A 21,016-nucleotide genomic window follows, 5' to 3' on the forward strand; every position below is an offset into this window, starting at 1 on the left:
GAGTGATGAATGTGCGATCAGAAGAGGAGCACCAAAACACACACAACACAAACTCTGAAACTCTGACGCCACAGTAAACGTGAGTTTGCTTTCCATCAGTGCTGCTGAGGTCACCAGTAACTAGTGTTTGCCTGTCCTATTTCCCCGCTCTCAGCGGAGCCGGGCTTATTTATATCAGCTGACACAGGAAATCACCTGTTGATCCCTGACAAACCACGTCCCTCAGGAAGAGCTGCGTTAAAAACACACTCCTTCTGTTAGCTCACTCACCAGGGAGAAGCTTTTTTCAGTCGCTCACGCACATGACGTCACTCCAGAGACAGAAAATGAGTGATTATTTCAAATCAAACAGTGTGTGTAAAAAAAACAAGCAGTTTCCCTGAAGGAAGGAGGAAAAATCCATGTGTGGGCAGGAATATGTATGATTTTTTAAAAGAAATTAATACTTTTACTCAGCAAGGATTCTTTAAATTGATCAAAAGTGACAGTAAAATAATTTACAATGTTACAAAAGATTTCCATTAAATTTTTTTTTTTTTTAAATGATCATGTGACACCGAAGACTGGAGTAATGATGCTGAAAATTCAACTTTGATCACATGAATAAACTACATTAGTACAATATCTAAAAAAAAAAAAAAAAAAACGGTTATTCTAAATTGTAAAAAATATTTTACAACTTGTATCAAATAAATGCAACTTTGGTGAATAAAATAGTTTTTTTTTTTCTTTCCCCAAAAGTTTGAACAGTAGTATGCTAAGACCAATAACTAATGTCATTTACCACACACCCATGAAAAACGTTGCAAAATATTATCTAGTATCTTCATTAACTTGAATACCTTTTTCAGTACTGTGAACATTGTGACAAAAGTTGAAAATAAATAAGTACTTCTGTTTGGTGTTGTTTTCATATACATATATAGTATAAATGTATGTTGTATATATATAGCCTATTGTATGTTCCCAAAGAAGCACAAAGTCACTTTTACGGACTTTTAAATTAAATGTTCCCTCCTGGTGGAATGACCTGCCCAACTCAATCGAAGCAGCTGAGTCCTTAGTCCTTTAGCACTCACTATTCTAATTCTATTCTTAAAAAAAAAAGAAAAATCTAACTAGCTTTCTAATCTTTTTGTATTTTTTTTTTTTTTTTTTGTTTTATTTTAATTTTTTAAAAAGCAAAAAAAGACCTCTAACACTAGCTTGCTCTATTCTTTTTCTATTCTCTCTGTTTTCTTTTTATTTATTATATTATTTAAAAGCCCTTGCTATGTGTACTGCACTTAAGCTAACTGAGACTTGTTATATCACTTGTATATCATTGCTCTTTTGTTGATTTTGATTGCTTCCATTGTCCTCATTTGTAAGTCGCTTTGGATAAAAGCGTCTGCTAAATGACTAAATGTAAATCTAAATGTATCTGTTTATAACAGTTTTTCACCCATAATTTATCGTCTGCACTTGACTGTCCTATAAAAGAAACAAAAACAAAGCTAATTAATTAGCACAAATAAAAGTTTTAGAAATGAAAGCATGTTAAAAATAAGAAAATATATATTAAAAAGTCAATTTATAACCAAAGTTTGACTTATCATAATCCTCACTGAATTAATACTCCATTACTCCCTCTGCAGTGAAAGGGTACCATCAAAATGAAATTCCAAACATCTGATAAAAACATCACAATAATCCACAAGTAATCCACTCCACTCCAGCAATTAACATCTGGCATGAGTCCTCTTTCAATAACACTGCTTTCTCCAGTGGAAAAGTCATCTTGTCTGAATCAGGAGAGAAACCTGCACAGATCAAGCACCACAACATTTCTAAACAAATATGAGGGTAGATTTTGATGTGAGACAACAGGAGATTAACTTTTTCATTGGATGAAGTGTTATTATGGATTATGGACCTGTATTTTTAACCAGAAGTAACAGTTTGAAGTAGAAAAAAAATAAATAAAAAAATAAACGTCTTAACGATGGACTTGTTTCTTACAAACAGATTTTGGCATCACGAGACATCAACTGGAGTGGTGTGGATCACTTGTGGATTATTGTGATGTTTTTATCAGCTGTTTGGACTCTCATTCTGACCACACCCATTCACTGCAGAAGACCCATTGATTAGCAAATTATGTAATGCTAAATTTCTCCAAATCTGATGAAGGAAAACTCATTTACACCTTGGATGGTCTGAGAGTGAGTTAATTTTCAGCTAATTAATTTTTGGGAGAACTATTCCTTTGAATGCAAATAATTATTTTTTGTTAGTATTATATTGCAGCTAAATATTCAAAAATGTAGTTTAATTACTAGTAGCTTTGATCTTCATAATGTGCATTAATGTAGGTTTCCCAACACTGATGTATGTTATAATCAAACCAAATTCAGGCTTTTCATACGAAAACCAAAAATAAATTAACGCTTTCACCCCAGCCGCCTTAAAATGACCTGTAGGATCTCAGAAATCTTCTCTCTCCCACAGGAGGAAACTTTCTGTAATGAGATGGGAACAATCTGTCGACGCTCCGGCTGCCATGTTGTGTTTAATGGTATCACAGACTGTGCAAGCCAAGCATTATTCTACAACAATGATGCTGACACAGACAGACAGATGCCAAACGCTGATGGTTACGAGGCTCTCGCTCGACATGTGCAGATAAAACAACCACTGTGGTTCGTGACAGTGAGCCTCAGTTAATCTGATCCACCGACCACCTTTGATGAATAATCTGAGTACGCTAAAGCTGATGAATGACTGGAAAGAAGAAAGATGGAGATAAAGAAGAAGCGACGGCAGACAGATCACCGATCAGACAGAGATATCATACTAGCATAAGTCTAGCTCACATTACACATAAATCTAGTCTAGAAACGCCCATTTCCATTAGAAGGGATCATCTGACTGACATGAAAAATCACCAACTGCTGCTCACTTTATCCATCTAATTTGTAGGAGCGAATAAATCTGGAGTCAAATAAAATCTATCAATCATGACCATGAACTAGAGAATTACCAATTATTTTTTAGTAACCGATACATTACCGATTATTTGCATGTTTGTGTGCTCCACAAATGAAATACTGCACATAACCAATATTTATTTATTGCTTTATGTATGTTTTTGATGCACTGTTTTGGTATTGTAGGCTTGTTTAAATTTATATAGTTACATCTTTTGGATATGACTTGACAGATTACGAGACTGTGAGTCTGTTTCGATTTCATAGCACCAAACTTAAACTACATATCAAGCATGTATTACCTCATGTGTGCATTAATCGCAGTTATGCTAAAAGTTATGGCGGTCTTGCGTGCAGTTCTAAAAATGCCCAAAAGATGGTTTGTAACTGATATTACAAAACCGACATATGATTATGGAAAAATGCTAAAATATCGGGAGAAACTGTAAAACGGATTATCGGTTGATCTCTATCAGAAACCAAACTGATGATTTTTCATAACTTTCGAACAAGGCTTTGTACAGTCAACATTAAAATTTTGCCCATGCTTTCTAGCTAAAAATTACAGATTATTGGGTACTGATCATTATCAGCCGATAATTACTTTGTTCGATCACATGCTGATGATGCAAAAAAAGATGTGCACCAGCCATGAGGTGTCTAATTAAGCTGCAATTTACACTTTTAGAGAAAGCCACTTTCAATTCATACGTGCATAAGATATGATGCATAATGAGTGACATGAGCATTTAGGCCTAAACGTCTGCTAAATGACTAAGTTTAGTTTTGAAAATATTAATAAACATGTAACTGTATTGTAAAGTGTTACCCACTATTATGGGAGTCATGTTGTTACAAACACAACCTTAATGCACAAATTATGAACATTTAAGGTCAAACATATTATATTTTTTCTTATGAAGTTTAAATGGACATTTTAGACAAAGCCTTTAACAAATGAAACATGTTTTACTCTATATGAAAACACAAGACATTTGAAAACAGAACAAACTTGAAGGATAATATGGTCAGTTGTCTGTAATAAGGTAAACAAATGTACATTTCTTTTCTGCTAAAAACCATTGCATACAGTATGTGCACATCTCTTATTACTCAAGATGGAATCTTTTATTATTCAAGCTGGACATTTTTGTCATTGTATAGAACACTTATGTGGTCAGCGCTCAATTTATATAAAACAGACATAACAGTCAAGAGGTTTTGTATATTAAGTTGATCTTTTGTTGTATAAAGTTGTTGTATTTGCATGTTTTTAAATTATTTTGGCTATATTTCATTCTTTAAACATCTTATTGGTTTTATATAGAGAAATGTTTTCACTTTTCACTTATTTCAGAAATTCACTTATTCAAGCCTTTGCATAAAATTTTTATTTTGCATAATCTATATAATTTAATATAAAGTAACTATCTAGCTACTGACACAACCTCCCAAACTGTATTGCTTAAAACACTGACCAGGACTCCACAAACACCTGCAAGCACTCTGAGAAAAACACACTGTCCTGTTTGAGGGAGTAATGGAGCTTGAGAGAGAATAAGAGAGTGACGGAGAACGATCACATACAGTAATCCATTATGAAGAAACGAGCGTGATTCAAGATGCAAAAGCAGCACATATTAAAGCAGCTCAGAGCTTATTACATGTTCAGTTTCACACAGAAACCAATTTACTTTCCATTGATCGCTTTTCAGGCAATTAGATTTCCATCGACACCAGAGCGAGAGGGAGCTTGGGTCAGCGGGGCTGTGGAGGCTTCAGACGTGCAAGCGTTTCACCCGGCACTCACTCCTTCCGGATAACAAATAACTCTCCGCCGCGCATGAAAAACTCCTCCAGCCTCAGATTATGTATCCGTCTTTATTTCCGATATTAGCTCTTTCTTTTTGCAAACTTGGCTGATTTTCTAAATTGCATGTTATCGACTGATTCAGACAGGGCCTGCGGGGCGGTGCATGGAGCCGCGCCAGCACTTGTAACCATTAGTCTGTTCAAAGGCCCGGGCACGGATCCACTGCAGCCCTTACTGCTGCAAACGGAAACCCCAATACCCCAGAACCGCACCGGCTCAGAGATCTGACCCATGGCAGTCGCTCAAGGTCAGACAGGCTGAACGGGACACACACGAGCCTTCAACCACAGACTGAATTACCCGAGCCACTCCTGAGGATTGACGCTGCGGTGATATCGGGGTATCCGTTTCCCCACGGGTCCCTGGGAAAAGCAGATCCCAGAAACTCACGTTTCACATTGGAAGCGCCAGAGCTAATCCAGTAAAGTTACCCAGAGGAGGGTATTCTCGCTCTTCCAGACCCCATGAGACTCAATGCAGGACTCGTTTACATATCAATTTATCTCAGATGTTTCTTCTAGAGACACAGGCCTAAAAATGAGTCAGTAGGTGTCATACATTAAAATGAATGCGAATAGCAGCTTGGATCATTTGATCTTGGGAGAATTTGAGCTATTATTATATTCTAAACTCATTAGTATTCATACATATTATTTACATATGGTTTATACATTTGCATATTAGCCAAATCACATGATATTAATATACTAACAAATGTAATATTTATAAAGTTATATTTTACTATTATATAAATCTTTTGAGCCCCATCCATATAAGATATAAAATATAATCCATAAAATGCAAATAAATGTACAGTTACAATAATTTGATCTACAATACTCTATTAAATATGTATTTTACAGAAAATATATTTAATTTTAATTGTTAAATGTCCAATTAAACATACATATATACATATATATACATATATATATATATATATATATTTATTTATATTTTACACACACACACACACACACACACACACACACACATATATATATATATATTATATATTATATATATATATATATATATATATATATATATATACATATACATACACCACCACACATATACACACACACACACACACCACATATATATATATATACATATATATATATATATATATATATATATATATATATATATATATATATATATATATATATATATATATATATATAATTGGACATTTTATATCATATCATATTTTTATATTGCACCATAAGTCACAAAACATTATTAAAACTGTAATATCAACTTTTATATAAAGTTATAGAAGTTGCATTAATTGTACCTACAATATACCATTACATACATTATAATTCTACCTACAATATACTTATTAACGTGTACATATTTTATAAAACATAACTTATTTAATATTTGAATATTACATTTGCACACAGAACAGAATTAAAACTATAATACATTAAATTAAAAAATCAAATTAGTTTAATTTGCGTAAAATAGCGAAACTCCTGAAATACAGTGGACTTTAGCAAAACTCTCAATTTGCGATCATCATTTCTGTCGAGAAGCACCTAGAAAATGAGAAATTAAAGATTTCATGTACAATTCTTCTTTGATATGAGTGAAGCTTCTACACGGATGTTTATGTGTGCAGAACTTTCAACTTTAACCGCAGTGGATTTGGACAAATGACTCTCAACCCCTCGCGCTCTTCAGACAAATGTAATGCTTAAACTCAAACGCTTAATTTCTGCCTCTGTTGACTGTGAGCAGCGGCCATTAATCAGCGTGGCATTCGGTACGCGGCGCTTGAGCGTGTGCTAACAGCCAGATGCTGGTGGCTGTCGGCTCAATCCATCAGCCGTGATTGGAGAACGAAAAGGTTCAGGAGTTTTAAGTCGTGCCCACGTTGAGAGAGTAATTGCCCGCCGCGGTGTGCGTTGAGGTGTTTTACAGAGACACCAACCCTCTGCTTTGCATTCTGGGTATTATTCAAAAATAGCTTGCCTTCAGATGACCGATTACAGAGGCCAAGCTCCGCCCCCTTCTACAAAGGCGGGATTTAGAGTGAGGTAATATACGCAGTTTAATAGTACTAGAGACAAAGCACTAAGCACATGCAAAAAAAGACTTGTTTTTAATAATACCCAGAATTCAGAAAGTTGCCATTTTATAACAAAATAACAGTGGAAGCACCCATTGGTTGAGACTTAAGTGGCTTTGATGACATCATCCGAAGAGGAAAGTCGTTTCAGAGGTGACAAAGTGTTAATTTTGACTTCAAGTATCAAACTAGCAAATGATATTTAGTCACTTCCACAAACCAGAAGCATTCTGGGTATTATTCAAAAACAGTTCGAATTCAGATGAAAAATATTTAGAGGTCAAACTCCGCCCCCTTATACAAAGGCGGATCTTAGAGTGAGTTAATGAATGTGGTTCTGAGTGAGGTTTAATGATAGCAGAAACAAAACACTAATCACATACAAATTTACACCTAGAATCCAGAAAAAAGAAATCCAGGAAATGCAGTTGCTGAATAAACTGAAGATTTAACTGCTTTCATTAATTCAACGTGACTAATAAACACACGACTATGACAATATATGGTTTATCTCAGTTTGTTTTATAATTTTTATTATAATAAAGTATATAATAATGCAATGCTATTCGACTGTATCACTGCTTAGAATACTATAAAATATGTTGCGTGCCTTCTTCTGTGTAAGAAGCCACATCATCTCACAGAAGGATTTATTTCAAACACTCGACTGCATTATGAAGTGAGTTTGGAGTAAAAACGTGTTATTAAATGTGGTATTTTCATGTGCTTTCAGATGGAGCAGCATTTACTACACAGAGCCGTAGTTCACTGACAAGTTACACAAACAGCTTTCATAATCTCAGAACGATTTCTTCTATTTCACAATTGCGTGATCAAATCATCTGCGATTATGAATGCAATGTTGCATAGCTTGTCAGTGAATTACGGCTCTGTGTAGTAAATGCTGCTCCATCTGAAAGCAGGTGATGGAGGTTTACTACTGATATACTACTGATTACAAAACCAGCTTTACTGACTTTACTGATGCATAACAATTAATCCTGACTGTGAAATATACGTACAGAAGTTGAACAGGTTGTAAATTACATTTCTTGTTGATTCTTGTTGTTTTTCAGGGAAACGGTCGATTAATTTATTAAAGTCAGTCTTAATGATTACTTGCTTCCTTAAAAGAGCTGCGTTAGCAATCAGTGGTGGACAGTAACGGAGTAGCTGTACTTCGTTACTGTACTTAAGTACATTTTTTAAGTATCTGTACTTTACTGGAGTAGTTTAATTTTGAGTAACTTTTACTTTTACTTCACTACATTCCAAAGTATAAGATCGTACTTTTTACTTAACTACATTTCATAAAACGTATCGCTACTCCTTTCAATAGATCACATGCTCCAACATGCAGAAGCGGTGTCTGATTCAAGAAAGAACTGATTCTTTTCAATGAAACTTTTAAATCGGTTCACCAATCGCACCAAAAGATTAATTCACGAATTATAATGATCCATAATAATTGCAGCTGTTCGAGTCTACAACTCACTGATTCAAATAAACCATTTAGTGCAAGTCTCCAGTGAACTGAATTCACAGGTAAGAACCAGGAGATCTTGTGAGCGCGCACGCGACTGATGCTGCTAACAGTAAGTTACTAATGTCGAATTTTAGGATTAATTATTGTAATTTAAACCATATTTGGGTCAAAACTGTCAGTTGTTTGTGAACTAAATCTGCTGTAAAGGGTGATCTATTTAAGCCCACTGATATGCTTGAATGCAGACACACCAACATCAGTGTCATGTTTTAAGTCAAAAAAGAGGAAACATTCAAATAACACCGGATAAATAAAATAACTCATGCACGTTCAAATTCCCCGCTGCCGTAACAGTTTAATTAAAACGCTACGTGTGATGTCTGTTTTTATATTGTTTATCAACAGTATAATTTTTTATATTGTTTGGATTAACTAGCCGAGTAGACAGATATGAATGTTTCTTCATAACCATACTGAAAATAAGTAAATATTGTTAGCTTATGCTAACTGTCTGGCGAACAAGTTTGCTGGTGCTAAGTTGAGGTAATTTTTAGATATAAAGTCCAAATATTTTTATTCAACCACCTAGATAGATTACATCTGGGGGGGAAAGAAAGGATGTGATGTTCAGAACATGGTAACTACAGTAATTATCAAAGTGGGAAGTGATGCCCTCTGGGGGCATTTGGCCAGGTATGTTTTTAAGGTTTGAGAAGAAAACAAATTATGAAAATATAATTATATTTTCCTTAAAATGTTCTTCCTAACTTCAGGCCTTATTCTCATGTCATATATAACTGTGATGTCCTGCAATACAACAAACTTTAAAACACTTTTTTCTTACTGGTGAAAATCAGATGGTCAAATCTGTTTTCTCTCAGTGAACATTACTACATCACTCTCTTCAAAGTAGTCCATATCAACAACAAAAATGTATCTTGACTCCATATAGTGGTTATTTTGGAAAAATCCCATTCATTTTGAGCAGTAGGATTCAAAAAAAAAAAAATTGCTAATATAAAATTAAATTAAGTAGCCTATATAAAATTGCATCAGTACTTTTTTACTTAAGTACATAAAAAAATCGAGTACTTTTGTACTTTCACTCGAATAAAATTGAAAAAGGAGTACTTTACTTTTACTGGAGTAATATTTTATTACACGTATCTGTACTTTTACTCAAGTACTTGATTTGTGTACTGTGTCCACCACTGTTAGCAATTAAGAAGCTCAATTTGCATGGCTCTATATTTGTCGAATCATATTGCGTCCTCTATTGAAATGGATTCTGATTGGCTCATACAGTTTTTAATTTCATTAGCAGCAGCAATGAGAAAGTAAAATTTGTGTTTCCAAAGCAATTAAGATTAAAATGCTGAACTTTAAAAGTGAACACCATTAAAAAAAAAAAAAAAAAAAAAAAAAAAAAAAAGGCCAAAGTGAACGATATGTGAAATGAATGTGAAAATAATGATTATGTGAGTTCTGGAGAAAATGAAATATCTGTCTGCAGCATTAACACCAGTTTCACTGGTTAGAAGCTAGCTATTGATTGTATGTAGAGTCAGAGATATTAGTTTTCCATACAATTATTTATTTTTATTTTATTTTTTGGAAGGAAATTAATACTTCTATTCAGCAAGGATGTGTTAAATTTCTCAAAAGCGACAGTCAAGGTCATTAATAATGTTACAAAATATTTATATTTTAAATAAATGCTGTTCTTTCGAACTTTCTATTTATCAAAGAATCCTGAAAAAAGTACTATGGTTTCCACAAAAATATGATTGTTTTCAACATTGATGATAATCAGAAATGTTTCTTGAGCAGCAAATCAGCATATTATATATAGATATATAGCTATATATATATATATATATATATATATATATATATATATATATATATATATATATATATATATATATAGAAATATATTCAAATACAAAATATTTGAAATTGTAATAAAATTTCACAATATTACAGTATTTTACTGTATTTTTGATCTAATAAATGCAGCTTTGGTTAGCAGAATAGACTTTGGTTAGCTTTGCACTTACATTTTCTTTATTCTATAGAACATATTAGAATAGAATAGAATAGAATAGAATAGAATAGAATAGAATAGAATAGAACAAAGAACTGAGCCTGTTTGCATTGGTGTGTGTAGACACGTGGTGCGCCGGCTGCTTGTTAGCGGTCACCTCCATCTGTGGCGGGTCATGAGGTCGCCGTGTAGCGGGTCACAGTGAACATGATCCGGCACACAGCGTGACCAGAGAGCACTGATGAATACTGCTGCCGCTCATGTTTACCAGACTCAATTCTGTCCACGGGCCGTGCCAGGCATACAAACATCTCTCACGAACACTGGAGACACACAATGCCTTCCCCTGATACTCACACACTGACAACAACAGCTTACCATGAGTCAACATGGACACAAGGACACAAGCAACCAGGTCACACCAACACCACTGTGATAAATATTTATACACTACTGTAAGTTGGGGGTTGGCAAGAAGTTTATATTCTCCTATAAATTATGAATAATAACAGACATCTCAGCTGTCAAACAATAAAACACATTGACACTAAATCCATATAAGACATGCACATATGTATCAGAATCAGAAGAGCTTTATTACCAAGTATGTTTACACACACAAGGAAATTGACTTGATGACAGGAGCTTCCAGTGTAGAAGAAAATACGAACATAGTGCAGATATACATTATAGTGCAGACAAACATAGGAATAACACAGTAGGGATGTAATATAACACTAATAAAAAATAAATAAATAAATAAAAAACATATATAAAAAACATAAATAACGTACTATATATACAGAAATAGAAGTATAGGAAAAAATTTAATTGTTTAGATAAATGTACAGGTATGTTATTAGTGTGCAGATGTGTTATTTAAAAAGTGTGCAGTTTAATATAAATATGTCAGAAAACTATGTTAGTTGTGATTGGCGATGTATAATTATGAAGATTAATTGTTCAGGTTGAATAAAGCCTGCGGGAAAAAAATGTTTTTGTGCCTGGCTGTTCTGGTGGTCAGTGCTCTGTAGCGCCAACCAGAAGGCAACAGTTCGAAGAGAGAGTGGGCTACACGTGTGTGAGGCTTCCAAAGTGATTTTTTTAGCCAATTTCCTCACTCTGGAGATATAAAGCTCTTAGAGGCTGGGGAGAGGGGCACCAATAATCCTTTTAGCAGTCCTGACTGTCCGTTGTAGTCTCTTGATGTCTGATTTGGTAGCTGAACCAAACCAGACAGTTATGGATGAACACAGGACAGACTCGATGGCAGAGTAGAACTGTTTCAGCAGCTCCTGTGGCAGGTTGAATTTCCTCAGCTGGCGAAGGAAGTACAACCTCTGCTGGGTCTTTTTTGTCTATTGGCGCTTTTCCACTGCATGGTACTGCTCGGTACGGTTCACTTTTGGGGGGTTTTCCACAGGGTAAATTACCTGGTACTTTATTTAGTACCACTTCGGTTGAGGATCCAAGTGAACCATACCGTTACCAAAACGTTATGTGTAAATTCTGCTGATCACGGATTGGCCTGGAGAGAATAGTCACTACAAAAGACAAAAGAACCGCTAGATTCAAATCACAGAACTATTAGATTTAAATCAGTACAGCTAGCGAAGGGTCGAACGCAACTGTTTTGAATGAGCGCACCTTTTTTTCTGTTGTGGAAGTACAGACGTTCCTCTCGTTGATAGCAGAGGAGTGGATTCAGCGAGAGCTTGATGGGGCGACGTGGAATGAAAAAGCTTTTTTAAGAGTCGCGCAAGTAGAGGTGGCGCAACTATAACAATGTGAATAATCCAGTCCACTCTAAAGCGATACTAAACTACTGTACAGTGGAAACGCAAACCGTGCCAAGCCAAGCCGTAACGTACCATACTGGGCTATGCCGAGCCGAGTCATACCACGCAGTGGAAAAGCGCCATAAGTGAGTGTCCCACTTCAGGTCCTGAGAGATGGTGGTGCCCAGGAACCTAAATGACTCCACTGCAGTCACAATGCTGTTCATGATGGTGAGTGGGGGGAGTGCAGGGGGGTTTCTCCTGAAATACACTGTCTCCACAGTTTTGAGAGTGTTTAGCTCCAGGTTGTTAAGACCGCACCAGACAGCCAGCTGCTCAACCTCCTGTCTGTAAGCAGAATTGTCTCTGTCCTTAATGAGGCAGATGACTGTAGTGTCATCTGCAAACTTCAGGAGCTTAACAGAGGGGTCATTTGAAGTGCAAACATTTGTTTAAAGAGAGAAAAGCAGTGGGGAGAGAACACATCCCTGGGGGGCGCCAGTGCTGATGGTGATAGTCCTGGATGTGAGTTTGCCCAGCTTCACTAGCTGCTGCCTGTCTGTCAGGAAGCTGGTAATCCACTGACAGATGGAGGTGGGCACGGAGAGCTGTGTGAGTTTGTCTGAGAGAAGGTCAGGCATGATGGTATTAAAGGCCGAACTGAAGTCCACAAATAGGATCCTTGCATAATTCCCAGGTCTGTTGAGGTGTTGCAGGATGTAATGCAATCCCATGTTGACTGCATCATCCACAAACCTGTTTGCTCTGTAGGCAAACTGGAGAGGATCCAGCAAGGGTCCAATGATGTCCTTCAGGTAGGCCAGTATCAGTCTCTCAAGTGACTTCATGACCACAGATGTGAGAGCAACAGGTCTGTAGTCATTAAGTCCAGCGTTTTTGGGCTTTTTGTGGACCGGAATGATGGTGGAGCATTTTAAGCAGCAGGGAACTTCACACAGCTCCAATGATCTGTTGAAGATTTGTGTTAAGATGGGGGCCAGTTGGTCAGCACAGACTTTTAAACAGGCAGGTGAAACACCTTCTGGGCCTGAAGCTTTTCTAGATTTCTGCTTCCTGAAGACCCGGATCATGTCCTCTACACAGACCTTAAGCACAGGTTGAATGGTGGGCGAGGGAGGGAGGGGAGTTGCAGGGGTGGCAAGTGAAATGCAGATCAGAGCAGATGGGGGTGGTAGACTATCCTTTTCAAATCTGCAGCTCTTTTCTCAGTAGTTTTTTTAGCCACTCTGATCTTCTTTGTTAGTCTGTTCCTGGCCTGGTTATACAAGATTTTATCCCCACTTCTGTAAACATCTTCTTTGGCGTGACAAAGCTGTTTGAGTTTCCCGGTAAACCACGGTTTATCATTATTGAATGGTAAGAATATCCTGGTAAGAATGTATATATTTATACAGAAACTGATATATGAAGTTGCAGTCTATGTGAGCTTGTCCAGATTGATGGCAACAGCTTCAAAAACACTCCAATCAGTGAGGTCAAAACAAGCTTGTAAATCACTCTCTGCTTCATTAGTCCATCTTTTAACAGTCTTTAAAACAGGTTTAGGTGATTTCATTTTCCGCCTCTTGGTCAGTATAAGATGAACCAAACAGTGACCAGAGAGCCCCCAAAGCTGCCCATGGGACAGAGTGATATGCTTTATTGCTGTGTAACAGTGATCCAATATATTGCTGTCTCTGGTGGGACACGTAATGTGCTGCTTGTATTTTGGCAGTTCACGGGAGAGGTTTTATTTGTTAAAATCTCCAAGAATGATTAAAATAGAGTCTGGGTTCCTTTGCTCCATTTCAGTTATTTGTTCGGCCACCTGTTGTATCACGGCACTTACGCACGCATCTGGAGGCATGTACACATTCACGAGAATGAAAGAGGAAACTCCCGCGGCGAGTACAAAGGTTTACAGTTTATGATGAGTGCCTCCAAGTTAGGACAGCATACCTTTTTCAGCGTTGTTGCATCTAAACACCAACTTTCGTTGATGTAGAAACACAATCCACCACCTCTCGTTTTCCCCGTTAACTCCGCGATGCGATCTGCTCTGAACAGCTAGTAGCCTGGCTGATGGAGCGCGTTGTCCGGAATGGCTTCACTCAGCCAGGTTTCAGTGAAGCACAGTGCAGCAGAGTGTGAAAAGTTCTTATTGGTGCGGGCAAGGAGAAGTTGTTCATCCGTTTTGTTAGGAAGAGAATGGACATTTGCTAGATGAATGTTTGTAAGCGCAGTCCGAAAGCCACGCAAGCAGAGCTTCACCGGGGCTGCCGGCGCGTTTTCCTCTTCTGCGTCTGTACGCGTGTTTGAACAACACAACTGTACCTCCAACTAGAATGTCCAACAAAACGTCCGAAAAATAAAAAAAACGGAAAAATATTGTCTGGGATGTGTTGCTTAATGTTAAGGAGTTCATCTCTGGTAAAACATCAGAAGAATTGCGGAGCTCATATCCTGTCATATTTATCATATGTAGCTAATAATTAAAAATTACATACAATTTGACATAGCCTACATACTGAATATACAGTAAGGCAGTACACCAGTATTGAGACATACCACTAAATAATAAAATGATGCCTTCATGACAAACTAAGGGGTTGTAGGTAATAACACCCACAAACAAACAAACTACTAAAAATGACAAAATTACTGAAACTAACTAAAATATAAAAATAAAACCTAATTCCTAACAGCAACAAAACTAGTATATTAGTGAAATAACACTGCATCCAGACTCCTTCAACACACAAAGATTTGCGATGCACTAAATTTATTCTCGCCTACTATAAATTAATGTGCAAATTAGGATCCAGACTCACTCATTTTTAAAACCAAAGTTACACTACATTGCAGCATAACATTTCAGAGCCCTTCATGAACTACTGTGCACTTTCAGGCATTTACAGAAAAAGTAGAGTCAAATATAATTACGTAACTAAATTAACAGCTCCACCTTTGCTCAGGAACAGATTGGCTCTCATGTAGGGTCACAGTCCTGTTCCTCAAACTGCACATGCACTTATAGCTGAAGCATCTCATTAAGACTATGTGAACGCATGAGAGGCCAGGAGCACAGAGCCAGACAGGAAGTCCGTCCGTCACATTTAGAGCACTTACATCCAATAACCGCCCCATCACTGGGAACATGATACCGTGATGAACATACTTTCATTCTAAAGCTGAACCCGGGTGACAGAAAGCTACTCACACGTGCTAATCTATCCACTCGCGCTCAACTGGAGAGATAGAGAACACTAGTCCCTCTGGCTGACCAGCTAAATAAGTTTCATATCAACTCGAATGCTTTCAGACATATGTGTTTTAATTAGGAAACTCATATCTAGTGACGTGACTCCAGGCCTCAACAGCAAAACACCTCTCTTAAAAGGGTGAAATCTTGCTTTTTTAAATGAAAGAGTTTGATGGGACATTATGTACTTTTAAGGTTTCTTGGTAAAACATTTACTGAACAAAAACAGACCCTTTCAATCATGGGCAAAGTGAACACTATGAATGCAAACAAACAATTGAATGCATTTCCAATTCTTAACTAATTCTCTTTGACCCAGTTAAAATATCTTTAAAAAGTGAGACAACTTTACTTGAGAAGCGGGACTTAATGAGATTTTAAAGCTTGTTTTTAGAGAATGCATGTTTAATGTACTGCATTTAGAATTTTATTTTTTTTTTTTTATTTTTTTTTTTTTTATTGTTTAACTTGTTAAATTAAAGGAAGTTTACTTATTTTTTTTCCCAACTCCCCTAGAGTTTAACAGTTTAGTTTTACTATTTTTGAATCCATTCAGCCGATCTCCGGGTCTGGCGTTAGCACTTTTAACTGCAGCTTAGCATACAGTAGGTCATTGAATCTGATTAGACCATTAGCATCTTGCTCAAAAATGACCAAAGAGTTTCTATATTTTTCCTATTTAAAACTTGACTATTCTGTAGATATATCGTGTACTAAGACCGACACAAAATGAAAAGTTGTAATTTTCTAGGCCAATATAGTTCGGTACCATAATCTCATTCCGGCGTAATAATCAGTGAACTTTGCTGCTGTACCATGGGTGCAGCAGGCGCAATGATATTACGCAGCTCCTGAAAATAGTCCCAGCTAGGTAACTTCCAATAAGCCTATTTTCAGTTGCTGCATAATATCATTGCACCTGCTGCACCCAAAATTGCAACTTTTCATTTTCCGTCAGTCTTAGTATAGGATGTAACTACAAAAGAGTCGAGTTTTAAATAGGAAAAATATAGAAACTCTTTGGTCATTTTTGAGTGAGATGCTAATGGTCTAATCAGATTCAATTATCTATGCTAAGCTAAGCTAAAAGTTCTAACGCCAGACCCGGAGATCAGCTGAATGGATTAAAAAATGGTAAAACTCAATTGTTTAACATGAGGGGAGTTGGAAAATGAGCCTATTTTCAAAAAAAAAAAAAAAAATGGAGTGTTCTTTTAAATAGTTTGAATAAACAGCTTGACTTAGACTATGTAAGTAAAAAAAAATAAAGTAATGTGAATGAGTCCACCACATAAATAAATAGAAATAATTTAATGTTTAATATTTGTATTGCCATTTCTTTCTGTTTTAAATATGTCTGATTAGTTTTCTTTTTTTTTTTTTTTTTCATTATTTTCATTTTAATTATTATTATTTATTTATTTATTTTTAAATTTACTCATTACATTAAGCTAAGTGAAAATTAGAAATGTTGCTTGGGCAACTAACATAAAATTAAGTTTAAGCTTTTTTGATAATTGAATTTTATTTCAGTTAATGTTTATTTTACTTCAAGTAATAAATTTGTAAGAATTTATTTTTAGTCAATTATACCAACTCTGACTCCAACACACTGTGTAGCTAAAACAACTAAATTGAGTAATAATAAATTTCAATTATCTAATAGCTAGAAGCGGCACATGCTGTATGCATTTTTCAAATAACACAACATGCAGTATAAAATATGAATCTTAATCTATTAATCTCACATTACTTTTTTTCTGTTATGTGCAATGAACTGGTTTCATTTAGTACATTTCACCAGTTCAGTGAGATTAAATATACTTGCAATTAAGGTAATTTATGAAAACAAGTTTTAATATCTAATGCTTCTTCAAGTAAATTTATCTTGTATAAAGATTTAAATATTTCTCTTATTGTTAAAGGTGGGAAAGAGTCATTAGAAACCAAATTACGACTGTTTTTAGTTCAAGAAACATTACAAATGCACATCAGGACCGAAGAAAAGGTCGCACTGCTGAATGAACTCCTCAGACAGCAGTGATGTGACTGACTCCAGCCGGGGTTTCCCTGCATCCCTCAGCCTCCTCTAAATGAAGAACAGAGAGAAAGCTTTGGGGCTGAATGAGAAAGTCTCAGTGCTGCAGTGGCTGTGAGAGCAGATTTATGGGGCCCTCTAATGGGCTCTACAGAAAAACCCCTCCGTCAGCACGGCTCTCCATCCACTCCTCCTCTTCTCTCACGCACACACACACACACACACAAACCAAGAGGTTAAAGACACACATATATAAAAAGATATATTTGTGTTATTGAAAAGTGCATGTTTTTTATTAAATAAAAAAATAACATACAAAAGAAATTGTGGAGAACTATGAGACAAAAAGCAGATTCTTACATGAATCATACATATCTACTGTATAAACTCCACGTTTCTTTGGTATGTGTGTGTGAAGGCAGCTTCAGTGTAATGAATAAATGCTAGAGTTTCCTTATAAACACAGCAGTCAATACAACACAGGAATATAAATCAAGCTCTGCTGCCTGCTGACAGATATTCAACACCATCAATCCTTACAAACACACACACACTCAGAAGTAACACACTGCAAGTATATGCTGCTGTTTTTTGTACTTAACATGTTCCTGCAGCAACAGAGAAAGCGACATGTTCTTGTGCTACAATATAAACTGCTTTTGAAATCAAGCTTTTGTAGCTAGAATCTCTCTTTATGCAATAAGAATGCAATGCAATTAACAGCAGGGATGTCAAAAGAACTGCTACTTTGATCCCAAATAGATCGAAAACAAAGATACATGAACTCAATTTTGGCATTTTAAATAGATTTCATTACTAGTGTGCGTACTTGAGAAGCACATGCAATTAATTAAGAATATTAGCATGATTACTTAATCAGTGTTATTTTTTGTGTTTTTTTTTTTATATTTTTATTTTTTTTTGTGTTTTTATTTATTTTTTTTAATATTTTTTTGATTAGTTTTAGTAATTTTGTGATATTTAGTCTTTGTGATATATGCTCAATTGCAATGACTGATAAACTATAGGTGTATTTTTTTAGTTTAACTTTAATTCAAATGTTAGTAATTTTGTAGTGTGTTTGTGACTTTTATTATCATTTCTTTATTTTATAATCGGTTTATATACTGTAGGTTCGATTAAGTTTTTGTTTATTTACTTTCAGTTCCATATTTCAGCTAAAGTGTATTTTATTTCAAGTAATGAAAATGTTTTTTTTTTTTTTTTTTTTTTTTTATGGTTTTGGTTTTAGTTAACAATAACAACCCCGAATTGCATATTACTTTAGCTGTGATATTAAAGAGAACTGTGAAATTTCATTAACTACTATAATATGGTGACATACCTAGTTAGCACCAATAATACACTTAATAAAAACTAAATAGGCTTCTTTATTCTAGTATAGAAATATCAAGGCAACAACAAACACCCTCAAAAACAGAGAGCATGTTTGTGAAAAAAAAGTGTGTGCATAAAATGTGAGTTTAATTGGGTTTTGAGGCCAAGTAATAACCACTTAAGTTTGCAAACAAGCTCCTGGTAGTTTGATAAATGTGCTTAATTTAAAAATAACCTTGTTACTCCGATTTAAGCAAAGAAAAGCAGGGAGATTTTGAGCCTATTTACAGTTATTAAGCAGCCGATGAGGGCGACAAAATGAAGCCTGTCCAGATATTCACTACAATTCATCAATTACTCAAATGCGCAGAAACCTTCGGAGGGATCCGGCACATTTCCCAGAGAGCCTGAACACACCGGAGGGCCGAGTGGGATATTAGCTGATCCGTCTTACATAAAACAACAGCGCAGTTTCATGCAAATGCAGCATGTGAGTGCTTGCTCTCCTCACTGACCTGTCCAGAGGGGAATATCCATGAACTATGCGGCTTTATGAAGAAGGTCTCCGTGCTCCACACACACGTTCCTGATCCTGAAACAAACACACACACACACAGACATAACAGAGATAAATCATGTGCTTAAAACCACATGCACTAAATTATTTGCACTACTGTTCAGAAATTTGAAGTCGGTAATGTTTTTTAAGTCTCTTCTGCTCATCAAGGCTGCATTTAGTTAATGCAGAAAATACAGTAAAAACAGCAAAATCGTGATATAATATTATATATCAAAAAACCCACTTTCTATTTTCATATATTGTAAAATGTAATTTATTCCTGTGATTTTCAGCATCATTACTCCAGTCTTCAGTGTCATGATCCTTCAAATGCATCTCTACTGAAGCTATTTAAATGCCCGACCAACGCTTAACACACAAAACCTGTGTGTAAGACCATGTGTTTAAATTTTGTGTTTCTCATGTAGAATGTAATTGCGTTGTATAATTTCTGCATGCATTGTGAGCCAGGCACTACTTTGCAAAGCATTTCTGTGCACTAATGTTTCGTGTGACGGAGGCTGGCGTGAGGTCGCCATGCACGTCTCCTGCTCTTAACCCCTTAATGTGAGTCATTAATCTGTGTATTGCTTATTTGAGCAGCCGTCACTGCACTCCTGAACGCACAAAACAAACCGAGGAATAGGAAGAAGGGCACCGAAAGCTACTTCACAATCTGAATTATTTAAACTTAAATGTTATTCTTTTAACATTCACTGCTCATGGAATATGTATGCATTTAACAAAATTAAAAATGCCTGCAAACATCATCTTGTCAGGTGCAAAAGCCATCTTCATGAACAAAACTAGTCTATAATAACTATAAAACACACAAACACACTTCCTCCAACTTATTAAAAATGCATAATGCAGAAATCATCACTTGACAAGACGCCCCAAATTCATCCCGAGCTGCAGAAACGCTTCCAGCTATTTCAGAAAGTCAAACTGGGTAACTGTCTGTGGGTTATTTGAGGAGATTCACACAAACACACACACACACAGAAGATGCACCAGGTCAAAAGTTCATCACCTTCATTGCTCTCAGATTGAATATTAATAACATTGTATATTCATAGAATTTCAATCATAGATGATATGTTTCAGTAAACAGGAGCTCTCCTGCAAGCAGAAGGAATTGTGGGAATGAGAAGGAAGTGCTCATAAAACAGACTAACATCAGAAACATCGGAAGATGCCAATAACCCACACCTGTGAATTCATTCTATTGGATTCTACAGTAAAGAATTGTTTGGTTATGGGCAAATTTTTGTAGACATTTAAAGGCAACACAGCATGACCATGATTATTAAATACGTCACATTTTAAATTATAAATAAAAAAGACAATGACAAATAAGTATGTATACAATTTAAATAAATGAAAACTGAAAATGAAATAAAAATATAAAGAAAATGAAAACAAACACGTAAAAAACTAAACAAGATGTGATGAACACTTTATTTCAATTCATTTAAAAAAATAATAATATTAATAATTAAAAAAAATCAATCAACCAACCAACAGTGAATGATCAAATGTTTATATATATATATATATAACTGAATAAAATCAAATCTAAA

The 21,016-nt window shown here is 35.6% G+C and overlaps 1 protein-coding gene across 5 annotated transcripts in view; it reads right to left on the reverse strand.

The window, feature by feature from the left end:
- The window catches only part of LOC109110213 (RNA binding protein fox-1 homolog 3-like), a 148,660-nt gene extending 129,190 nt beyond the window's left edge, over positions 1–19,470 (reverse strand). For 4 of the 5 annotated variants that reach the window (XM_042747516.1, XM_042747519.1, XM_042747517.1 and 1 more), the window contains exon 1: positions 19,390–19,470. The gene's annotated coding sequence lies outside the window, so the exon portion shown is untranslated. The remainder of the gene's footprint in view (positions 1–19,389) is intronic. The other variant, XM_042747520.1, reaches the window with a different exon arrangement.
- Positions 19,471–21,016: the final 1,546 nt, after the last annotated feature.

This window comes from Cyprinus carpio, chromosome B21 (genome assembly GCF_018340385.1).
Source record: "Cyprinus carpio isolate SPL01 chromosome B21, ASM1834038v1, whole genome shotgun sequence".
In the NCBI taxonomy this organism is placed as follows: domain Eukaryota; kingdom Metazoa; phylum Chordata; class Actinopteri; order Cypriniformes; family Cyprinidae; genus Cyprinus; species Cyprinus carpio.